This window comes from Zea mays, chromosome 1, assembly GCF_902167145.1.
Source record: "Zea mays cultivar B73 chromosome 1, Zm-B73-REFERENCE-NAM-5.0, whole genome shotgun sequence".
NCBI classification, from domain to species: Eukaryota; Viridiplantae; Streptophyta; class Magnoliopsida; order Poales; family Poaceae; genus Zea; species Zea mays.
The window spans coordinates 77,265,399-77,278,177 of record NC_050096.1 but is presented as its reverse complement, the minus strand read 5'-3'; the positions used below and the strand labels follow the sequence as shown (position 1 = coordinate 77,278,177).

At 36.5% G+C, this 12,779-nt stretch overlaps 2 long non-coding RNA genes across 2 annotated transcripts; both read right to left on the bottom strand.

The window, feature by feature from the left end:
• Positions 1–5,917: 5,917 nt before the first annotated feature.
• On the bottom strand, positions 5,918–6,450 carry LOC103636758 (uncharacterized). Its single transcript, XR_558119.2, has 4 exons — positions 6,376–6,450; positions 6,225–6,278; positions 6,056–6,130; positions 5,918–5,962 (listed from the first exon to the last, which is right to left on the bottom strand). It is a non-coding gene; the product is annotated as an uncharacterized lncRNA (long non-coding RNA).
• Positions 6,451–7,017: 567 nt separating this feature from the next.
• Positions 7,018–7,556, bottom strand: LOC111590595 (uncharacterized). Its single transcript, XR_002749732.1, has 3 exons — positions 7,419–7,556; positions 7,170–7,325; positions 7,018–7,087 (listed from the first exon to the last, which is right to left on the bottom strand). It is a non-coding gene; the product is annotated as an uncharacterized lncRNA (long non-coding RNA).
• Positions 7,557–12,779: the final 5,223 nt, after the last annotated feature.

The following is a 12,779-nucleotide window of genomic DNA, read 5'->3' as shown; positions in this document are numbered from 1 at the left end:
TGATTATGTGGATACGTGGGCGCGTAAATTATGGATCTTGCATGGTAAGTAATGTGCAGAAGGTTGTAAAACCGAATCGGCATAATAGATGCATAAACATTATATACCGAACGGCGTAAAACATTGGTTCGTTGTGCGTAAATTTTATATTATGAAATTTAGTTTGACAAAGACGTCGCCATAATATCGGGGCGGTTTTCGGAAATAGTGGGGAGACCCTGTAAACGTGGATGCGGTTACTTTAGTAGTATACGAGATTTACTTTCATTCAGAACAATGACCACTAAGCCTGCATAACATATCGGAGTTGGAGATGGCCGGCTCTGGAGGGTCGCCGGCGATGGAAGGAGATGGCGTTCGGGGTAACTCATTGGTGACACCACCGCCTGCTCTAATGGGTCCTGATGTCGCCGAGATGAGCATAGGGGAAGAAGGAGAACAAAGGGTTCGACCTCCTATGTCCAATATTAGCTCCAGGGAGATGGATACGCCACAGATACTGCGTTCGCATGTAAGTCCAGTCGCTGTATTTGATTATCGATTGATTATATTGTTGTGAACATATTCAATGGTACAAACAACAATGACACTGAAATAGCAGGAAAAAAACATTGATCCAACTATAGTGCCTACGGTAGGGATGACTTTCAAGGATGTAGATGATGCATATAAATTCTATAAAAGGTATGCATATGAAGTTGGATTTCCACTGAAGAAATACAGAGAGAAGACATTCAGTAAGTGGATAAATTGTTCACGTGAAGGTAAAAGTGCAGCAAAATCAAATGATACACCTAGGATGAGGAATAGATCTTCGGGGCGTACACAATGCAAAGCTGGAATAAAATTAAAAAAAATATATGATGATGAACAAAAAATGGTTGTAGCTACAAAAATTGAACTGGTAAACTTGGAGCATAACCATGAGTTCATAACTGACGAAGCAGAAAAACAACATTTACGTTGCAACAAAATTAGGGATGCTGAGTACATAAATTTTGTGGGTGCAATGCATGATAGCCGAGTGCCGCAGCATTGCATAGTTGATTTCATATCAGAAATGCATGATGGGCCGGAGAACGTACCGGTAACTGCTCAAGATCTGAAAAATATGTAAGCAATACTTTTTTGTTACATGTGTATATATCAATAGACAGAAATTTTACTATAGTAAATGTATGTGTAACAATTTGTTGTTCAAACAAATGTAGGAGGGCAGCCAGGAGAAGAGAAAATTGCTCAAATGATGTAGCCAAACTTTTGGCTTTCTTTAGAGAATGCAAAAAACAGAATGCACAATTTTTTTGTGATTTCCAGCTAGACGATGATGGGAAAATAGTTAGTATTTTTTGGTCACACGCAAGCATGCAGGGGGAATACGCAGATTATGGTGATGCTGTGACATTTGATACAACACACAAGACAAATATATATGATAAACCACTGGGCATGTTTGTTGGAGCTAACAGCCACCTGCAGTGTACAGTGTTTGGATTTGTTTTGTTGGGAGATGAAACAGTACAGACTTTTGAATGGGCTTTCAATTCATTCAAAACATGTATGGGAGGCGAGGGTCCAAGAGTTATGCTTACAGGTATGTGATATATAAATTTGTTATGTAAAACAATGAATTAATTTATGGTGAAAATAACTGAATAATTTGTGAACAATTACAGATCAAGATCCTGCAATGCCAATTGCTCTGAGATCTGTTTTTCCAGAAACAGTTCACAGACTGTGCTTATGGCATGTACAGAACAGATTTATGCCATTCCTGAATGAGATATATGCCAGGTTTGCTGTTAAGGATTTTAAAACAACATTCCAGTCTATTATACATCATCCATTAACTCCTCATGAGTTTGAATGTGCCTGGGAAATGATGCTAGAGGAGTTCAATCTTCATGAAGATATAACTCTACGCAAATTATATGAAATAAGAAAAGAATGGATACCTGCATTTTTTAAAAATGACTTCTGTGGGGTAATGGTATCTACACAACGAAGTGAGAGCATGAACAGATTAGTGAAGCAATCACATGTAGATGCGAACACCCCACTGCATGAGTTCGCTAAACAAATGATGAAAATGTTGCACAACAGGAAAATGAAAGAATCAAAGGAGGCATTGGTGAGCAAGGTATGTCGTGCTTGTTAGCATTAATGGTTTGTATATAATTATGTAATTAAGTTGTTTAATTATGATAATAATGTGTTATAGGGACCAAGGACAACAGATACATTATATAGGTTCGAAGTGAGAGTCTCTAGAGCATACACCAGAGCTGTTATGAATAGATTCGAGGAATCAATGAAATACGCCACTGCATACAAAATATTAAAGGACCCAGACGGATGTGATAATGAATGGATCGTACAGCATACAAAACGGTCTAATAAAATTGTGTGGGGACAACATCAATTCAAAATATCAGCAGACGTAGAAGCTGGGGAGTATACATGCGAGTGCAAACAGTGGGAACATACAGGTTTGTACGTATTATGTTGGTTAGCATAATAAATATGCTTACTATATAATTTGATGATTGAAGCACAATTAATGTATATTTTTGAAATAATGGGTCGTTATCATGTTTTCAGGTCTATTGTGTGTTCATCTTTTAAGAGCCTTCATGCATCTTCAAGTTGAAAAGATACCTTCAAAGTATATATTGCAAAGGTACACTGTCTCATCAAGAAAAGATGTTCCGTTTGAAAGAATTGATAAGAGCTTCAGGGGGAAGGATGGAGTTACTAAATCATACAGACAGAAAATGTTGTTAACGAAAACTATGAAAGTAGTTCGTTAGGCGTGTATGTCAAAAGCAGGGTACAATAAGGCGATGGATGTGTTGGATGAGCTCGATGTCGTTCTAAGCCGTTTGGAGCCAGATATTGGATGTAATGAGTCAACAGATGTTAGTGATAATGAGGAAGACAAGGTAATATTATTGCAGATGTTTTATTGTTATACTATTTGTAATATAAATTATGCATAAGTAACGTGTTATTTTGTACCAGGGAGAAGAGTTGAATAAAAGTAATGCTAGCGATGGGATGGAATATGACAATACAGTTACATGTCATGATAAGGTATGTAAAAGATATATATATATATATAAGCTTGCATGAAGTAGTATATATAATGAATATATAATATGAATGTAATAAGCAAATAATATTTTGTAGGATTCGCATAACACCAGGACTGGATGTGAACATGCATTAACAATAATAACTACTGGTAACCAGGTACATATTAAAATAATATTGTTTATTTGTCTAAATTGAAAATATAATTTTATGCTGCATGTAAATGTTGATGTATGTGGGTTGGGCTTTAAAGGAGGACAACATAAGATTTCCACATGAGGTTGGTGATACAAGTTCTCCGTATCACGTAGCACATGAACAATTGGAAAATATTGCTGCATCGTCAGAAGCTAAAAAGGTGAGCATTGCTAAATGATTTTAATGATTGGTATAAATATATGTAAGTATGCATATACTAAATAGTAACGTCTATTATTGTGCAGAGGTTGAATTTTAATGTGGATGTTATAAATCTGAGTATGCCGGATCGCGCAAGACCAAAGGGACGGACAATAAAAAATTCAGAAGAAAGGATTATGAGACTAGGTGCGAAAGGAGAGAAAAAGAAGAATAGGAGATGCCATTTGTGTGGAATAGCAGATGGGCATAACAGTAGAACATGTCTGTCTGTGGAAGAGAACAGGGCAAGGCTAGCAAAACTGTCTAATCGAAAGAGAGGACGGCCAGCTGGATCAAGACTAAACAATAAAACAACTGCTCCACAGTGGAATGAAACATCGACTGCAAAAAAACATCGTGTTGATGAAGAAGTGGAAAATGAAGAAGCCGATGAGCATATGGATTTGGGCGAATAATTTGAAGTGTGACTAACGAGTGGTCGATTTAGAAGAAACTTGTAATATCACAATGACTTATGCTTTATTTTGTTCGAAATTCAGTAGTTACCTTTAAAGGGTTATATAATGCGTAGATATGAGACTATTAAATGCTGCGTAAATATAGTCAAGCACACAATTTATGTAACTGAATATGCACAACAAATTGGCAACGTTTAGCAATCAGAAGGTCTGTACATTAATGTTATATAAAACTGTATACACTTAACAATAATAATCGAATGGAATGCATACGTCGGTTTCACACTTCAAATACATCAAACATGATATAGCATAAACACTTGTGGAGATTAGCATAATTTGCGTAAATAATGTAAAAAAGATGAACCGAGTGTATATAAAATAATGAAGTATATATTATGCATAAAACTTGAATATTGAAACAATATGATAATACAAAATAGCCAAACCTTGGAAGCAAAAAGATTAAGCAACTCACAACTGGAGATGAACTAACATAGAATTTGTTAACAGATAACATAAATAGTCATGCTGGTAACAATTATGTTTGACACACTTAAGATAAAAGCTGTTGCGAAGTAGCATAGACATTAGCCACATTGAACATAAGTGGCACACAGAGTATCAAAACACATTATGAGAGGCCTGACATAAGTGACTTAACAAGTAACATAAACAGTTTTGTTCATCCCACAGGGAATCATGATCAGGTATTCTATCTAAGTCTTGGCTTTCAAACAGCGGCGCCTCCTTGGAGAATACTTGAAAGGCAGCAGTTCTGCAGGAAGGGAGGCAACCATGTTGTTGCGATGAAACGTAAGGTAATGCAGAACAAAGGCACGTTGGTCCAATGGTTCATCCTGAAATAGCCATAATATCAATTATATGGTAGAATAAAATATGAAGGAGTAATATATGCAAGAATAGAAAACTAATTTAGTGACATACCGGAGTATAAAATTCTGATAAGTCACCATCATCAAAATCGTAGTATCGGAGGAAGTTTGCAACAAAAAAACCACAATCATTTGACCCTGGTGTCATGGTTGGACAGTTGGGAAGAAGCCCAATCTTGTAGTTGCCAAACTTTGGTACAGTTGACTCAGGTCGAGCTTCATGTAAGGCTATGCTAAGTCTTCTCATTATGAGTCTGGACCAAGGTATCTTCGTTCCATTTATCATCATTTGATCATTATGAATTTGTTTCCATGTAGTGCCTCCAAGCAATGTACCATAAGGGTTTGAATCTAAGATGTCTATGCGACGACGTTCAAAATTGATTGCATAAAGGGTCCAGTGTCCTCGTCGTAGCATAGGAACCAGGATCTGTTAAATATATATGTTAAAATTATGAATGAATTATACTATGCATATGAAACATTAAAACTAATACAACAAAAAACTAGTAACCAAAAGTACACTATAACATTTGTACAAATGAAACTGATTAGAACTCACCAATTTAATCTGGTTTAGAACATCATCTGAAGGTAGGGTCGGTTCAAGATGTTCTTTAAGAAGTGTTGTTGTGAAGGGCTGTGGATTTGAACTGTGTTGTTCAAACTCTTCAATATTCAAAACGGTCTAGAAAAATAAAATAACTTGATTGGTATTATATATTTATAAAGTAAGAGTTGCAATAAGATACAAAGTTGTGGAGAAACAATTACCCCAACGTTGACGTTCAGTATAAGAGTGTTGATTACAGAATCTGGATTGTATAATACATCATCCTGACGAATACAGTCGATAAATCCCTGCATGAAAGTATTCTCAAGACATTTGTTGGGACCAAACGACTCGACAACATCAAGTACAGACCCTCCAAATCCTCCAAAATTAATGATAGACCTGGGGAAAAAACTTTGATTAAAATCCTTCTAATTGTACTTAATTGGAATTTGAATAACGAATACATACATGCTCGGATCTAGTTGTCCTGACAAAATGAACTTAAGCAGGTTGCGAGCACAGTCTTCACGTGACACGTGGGGATGTTCAGCGAGTGCGTCTTTACAGGAACTATCCTTTGCAACCAGGTCAGTAGTTGCCTAATATATGAATAAATGTTAGTAAACAGTTGCATAAATATGTATGTCATATTGTATAAATATGAAAAAGATGAAAATTACAACATGTCTTACATCTGTCAATGGGGTTTTATCAAACAGAGGTGCACCAGATACAGGAGTATCATGTGTAACAGATTTTTGTCCTTCCTGTAACCAATAAATTTATTAATAAAAACGTAATGAAACATAGGGAAAAATTATTATTATATTAGCATAATATGATGAAGGTGTAAATACTTACACTATTTATTTTTGGTGTTAACTTAGGATCAGCAGGCTTGTCTGTTGTGGGAGCCTGGGAAGTTAAAAAAAATAAAGCATGCATATATATTACTGTTACTTGCATATATTGTAACTGAAAGAATGATAATAATGATATAAGGAAGTCAAACATTAGATTTTGGAGTCTTGTCAAAAATAGGATCATCCATAGCTGTAGCTTTTTTGCAGACGTTCCCACGGACAATCTATAATGGAAACAACTGAGATTTGAATAAACGGTAACTTGTATGCATAATAGAATATATGCATATTATATATAGTTTGTATGAGAAAACTTACATCATCTGAAACTTTGGTATGATCAGTAGGAACATGGCTTTCCTGATCATGTTGTTATTTATCAGATGTTGGAACAGTTGGTGTGGATACAGGATCATTTGTTGGAGGCATTGAGGTAGTGGGGGGGTTATCTACATTTGGAACATATAGTAATATATTAGTTGTTACTGAATATAACAGCATTATAAATAGTGAACTTGATTAGTTTAAAAAAAAGTAAACATAAATACTAAAACCTTGTGGCTGTGAATCACGCTGCGTTGCAGCTCTCAAAACTTCATCTATCATTTCACCAAATGTTTCGGAGAGTTCAATCTGCTTCGAAACAATCATCTGATGGCTCGACTGTAGGGAATCACAGTATTTATCCACCTCTTTGTCATGAGCATCAAACAATGATTGAAACATTGGACGCTGCAGGGAGGGCAAACATTGCAACTTGTGTCCAATCAAATTCTTGATACGAGGCACATAGATGTTGAAAACGGCAGAAGCAGGCCGTTCTGGAGCAATGACGTAACACGTTTCTGAACGGCTACGAAACTGTATAAAAGCAAATATAACAGTTAGCAGTGATAATATTTTAACATATGCATACAGGACAAAAAAATTATTTGTGTCTAACCTCTGCATATCCGAATGGTTCACCAGTTTTACGGGGGGGGCGTCTGTCACCCCGAGCCAACTGTCTTATGGTCTCATTGTCAAAAAACTTAATGCGTGGAGTACCATATTTGTTATCCGGAGCAGCAGGGTGATGTAGGTGATCAAGATAGTAAATCTGTAAAAAATGAATGCACAAATATATAAAATTAGTACATAACAAATATTTGCATACCATGTATATGCACAGTTAACAAGAAAAATTACTTACTAAAACAATGAGTGAGCATCCATATATTGTTGCTGTGATGTTAGTTTTGTTCCTTTTATGCCAACGTGCGGCAGCATCGCACAAATCCGTGTAAACTAGTTGACACCAGTCAATATCAGCCATTCGGGCCATGTTTGAAGTCATCAGCACCTCATTGTTTGTAATGCCCCAAGAAGCAGAAGGAAACAGAAGTCGATTGAATAGAATGAGAAAAAAACATCTAATTGATAGCTCATCATCGTTGCCAAGAACTATCTTCTCTTGAAGCTTGACAACATCAAATTCTTCTTTACAGACATTGAGATGACGTCTCAGATTAGCAGCAGCATCGATTTCACCGTACCAATCAGTAAACTCTCTACCTCCCCCGGCACATGGCAACCCCAAAATGAGATGAACCGTATCTTTTGTTATCTTAAGTTCTTTGCCAGCCCCTGGGCGTATGGTCATGTCATTTGGATCTAATTTGTCCATCAACCACCTGATAAGTGATCTGCTTTCCAATGCATCAGTTCGCAAATCAAATATGCTAGAAAATCCCAACCTAGCGACGGCATCACGCTGCCGATCGCTCATTATCCATGATGATACAATAACATCCAAGGGAATGCATCGGATATTCAATTTCTGGAAGCATAAATGAATATTCATTAATACAGAAAGTATATATATAGGTAGAACTAATGATACTATATTTATTACAGGCTTGTAAACACCTAGTATAAAACACTAGAAAAAATTAAACACCGTATTTGTTGATAATAATATGCATAAATGTAAAGTGGGGGGAAATTCAACATTGATTGGGCACCATGATTAACACATGAATAAACATAAAATATATACATATTACCTGTGATTTGACAGGAGACTTCTTTTTAGGAGAGTTTTTTTTGGCAATGATATTATACTTTGGGCTTCTTTTCACAGTCGGAACTTGAGGAGAAGGTACTTTTAACTTCTTTGAGCTGATTTGGTCTGGAGGAGAAGGTGATGCAGAACTGAATTGACGCTTTAACGAAGGAGCATCCATGAAGTCGTCGTCAGAGAGAGCGGCTGGAACAGGAGGTTGTCTTTTTAAACGACAAGCTAAAGCCTTTCTGCGAACACGATGGATTGGGGCTGGCTGAGGCTCATTCTGTTCCTGATTTTGAGGAATATCATCTTGGTGAGCTGAGCTGCTGGATCTTGTACGTCTGGAAATGTCAATTGAAAAAACCTCCTGACTGGATTCAATAGTTAATCTTTTTGGATTACTGGGCGGGCGATCCACAGACTTCATGACTAAATAATGAATAAATCTGTAGAAAAAGGAAGTTGTTTCTAAATACTTTGATTTATGCAAGAATATATGCCAGAAAAAACTAATTTTTACTATAACTATCTGAAATGCGTACTATATAGTACTAAATGGAATTACATGACTTAAGCTACCTTTTACATTTAACTAAAATAGAAGCCTTTATGCATCACTAACTATACAACATATTTTAATAACTGGTTAGTAGTAATAAAAACATTTATCTCAAATAACATGAATATGTAAATAACATTTGTTTAAATAACTGTATCTGTATGTATTTATATATAATTAACAGGCGTGTAAACTAATTATGCAAGTAAATAGAACAATTCAAACATGCTTAATACCTGTTCACAAATTGTGTATGAATGAGCATACACATTACTGCCAATATGCATATGTATTAAATCCAATGGGTATATTTTATATATAATAAAACAGATGTGTACAAAAAATTATTTAATTGAATGGGCATAAGAAGTAAGGAGGATATGCATATAAATGATATACAATAAGCATATTAGATAATTAAATGTATGTGAAACAAATCGTTGGAGTAAATGTGCATAAACAATACTGACTATATGCATGTATAATAAAACAAATGTTTAAACAAATGACTCAAGTGAATGTGCATAAACAGTACTGAGGATATGCATCTATATCAAATACAAATAAGCATATTTGATAATAAAGTATATGTGAAACAAATCATTAAAGTAAATGTGCATAAAGAGTACTGGCTATATGCATATATAATAAACCAAATGTGTAAACAAATGAATCAGGTGAATGTGCATAAACAGAACTGAAAATATGCATAAATATTACATACAAACAACATATATATATTACTTGGGTTGTATAAAAAGTACTATCTGCTAACTAATCAGTAAATACCTAATCCACAACCTTTGCCTAAATACAGAATGTCGGGCGATAGTAGGAATACAGAATAGTACACATACCCTAATATCGGGGCTCCTAAACATAAAACAGATGCAATGCGCGATGAAATAACCCGATTATAGAGATGTATAAGCGGATACAGATCACACATTTAGCTGGATAATAAGGGTTACCATCAAATCCACATCAAAATCGACCGATAGGGCTCAAAAAATAGACGGCAAACTCGAGGTATTTCAATCTGGGATTACCTGGAACTTCTTTGATCGGCTCCAATGCTGGGAGATTGAAGGATGTAAGGAGTAATGGAATGGCGCTGGATTGGAGCGGCGGAGGATTGGCGCTGCGCTGGTTTGGAAGCGCTGAAATCGCCAGGGGAGTCGCCTCCCAGGAAAGGAAACTCTGCGCGGCTGGGGTTTTCTTCAAATGGACGCTGGTTTAACTCCGTTGAATGCGCGAGTACGGTTTTAGAAAGAGGAAACGTGGGAGAGGTGGCTGGTTCACGGGGGTAACGGCGCCGTGACTGGGCCCAGTTGACTCGGTGTGGTTCAACCAAAATGCCCATGTTGACTAGCCTGGGCTTCCTTTATTATTGGAAGCCCAGGGCTCTTAATATATAAACTATATATATATATATATATATATATATATATATATATATATATATATATATATATATATATATATATATATATATATATATATATATATATATATATATATAACCGAAAAATCATATTTTAAATGTTTAACAATACAAACCCAAAACCTTTATAATATTATTATCATATCATCATCCTAGCGCTTCTAACTTTTAATATTAAATTAAATAAACAAATATGTATTAACTTACAGATTTATAAACTCTTATTATAATAAGATAGCAACAAACATCATTATAAAGCAATTCATTATCCATTCCACAAACATGTAACATTTCATTGCACAACACTAACATCATACGCTGCTAGAAACAAAGTTCACAAAACAATAACCAATAATCAAATATTAAATATGCAATATAGGTATGTGGCCATGCAATAATGTAAATATTTAAGCACATGACATATCCACACATATCCATATCACAGATCATAACTACGAGAAAATAAGACTATGAGAGATGAGACGACACAACGACTAGACAAACTTGTGTTGTGGCTTAGCTCGTTTGGCTCACGAGCTCACTCGAGCTGACTCATTAGAGAACCGAGCTAGAATGCTAGCTTGGCTCGCTACAAAATTAAAACGAGCCGAGTCGAGCCGAGCTACTAACGAGCCGAGTCGAGCGAGTTATCGAGCCACGAGTATTTTGTCCAGCCCTAGTTTCGGCTGCCACATGAGTGCATAATATACAAAAGGATACGTCTGTTTGGTTCGCTACCTAAATTGTCATAGTTTATCTAATATTTCTTTTGAAGGTTAGTTCTTCAATTCGAACGACTAACCTTAGGTAAAATGTAGCGTAGTTAACCACGAACCAAACAGGCCTTATATCTTCCACATCCTAGGTCTCCGTGTTCTATCATATAGCTTATTATACTCTTGGTGTAGTATTAAGATCGAATGACTCTGTAAAATTACATTGATGTTTCTATATATTATGAGTTTCATCTATTCTAGTTTATATTTTAATTCTTTGTACGAAGTCAAACTTATCTAAACTAGCATATAGTCTGTGCAAACGGTACGATCCTGGAGAGGGGTCGACGGTGATGGCGGTGCGAGGGAGGTGTCGGCAGCGACGTCGACATGAGTGAGGGGGAGGGGACGTTGGGTTCGTGGGAGGAGGATAAAGGCTAGCGGCGGTAGCGGCCCGAGGGAGGGGGAGGAGGAAAGGGCGGCAGGGTCACATGTGGAGGGGGAGGGATGAGACATGATCCAAAATAATATTGGTCATTGGATCTGAGTGAGTAAGAAAGAGAAGATTTATCCAGTAATTTGAACCGTTGGTTTTGATGTTGTGTAAGTCTGGATATAATTTATTGGGTATGTTTGCTAAAGTTTAAACTGATAAATTATATAATGCCGTAGATATATGACTATGCCATATCTTTATATAATTGTATGTTCAAATAAATAACACTAGTAATATATTTTAGCCTGTGTAACAAAACACCCCGAACATATGTATCGCTAAATTCAGCGCACGCAGTAGGTTGCACGTGCATGATGTGTAGACTTCTATCGGTGGAAGTCTAAAAATTCAGCGCACATAGTAGCTTGCGCACAACTTTTCTTTTTAATTACTATCTCCCTTCTTAAATGTTTTTTCGTTCGCTAGTTTTTTTAAACTAAAATATATTAAATAAAAATAAAAAATAATAGAGGAGGTAGCTAGCTTCCCTGATCGAAAAGTTGCTCTTGCTTAGGGCCTGTTTGTTTACCCCCCAGATTATATAATCTTGATTAAATAATCTTAAGAGGCAAACAAACAGTCCAGCTTATTTGCCCAGATTATATAATATAATCTCTTGGATTATGATAATCCATAAGCAAGTGAGGAGGTGCTTATTTCAGATTATTTTTTTCCCACTTCCCCACTACCCTTTCAAGTTTCCTAGAAATTACCCACCAATGCCATTATAATCCACCGAATCGTTTTTGCGTCTATCCGGCATCCAGCGACCAGCAAATCCAGCATAATTCCTCCTCGACTCCTCCTAACCCTAGCCGCCAGGCTCCAGGTGCCCTTGTCTGGTTCGACCTAGTACAAATATAGGGGCATTCTTGTCTTCCTCATACAAAAGAATCCTATTAACAACTCAAATAATCTGGGTAAACAAACATGATTACTCAGATTATATAATCCAGATTATATAATTTAGATTATATAATCCTCCAAAAATAATCCAGATTATATAATCCATGGGTACAGGCCCTTAGTCTTAGTCTGGTGTTCACACGTCACCTACTTGGCGTCGGCGGTCGCGCGAGCGTGCACATGCCAAATAAAGGCTTCGCTGCAGCTCAGGTGGCTGGCGACCGGCGACCCGAAGCGCTCACGTTCGAGTCGCCGCAAACGCTGAACGTGAACGTGAACTAGATGCAAACAGGAATAGTACGTACGTACTAGCTAGTTTTCTATTGGCCACTTGTATGCCCCGCGAAGAAGCAACGCAGCAGCTAGCAGCTTGTCCACCATATCA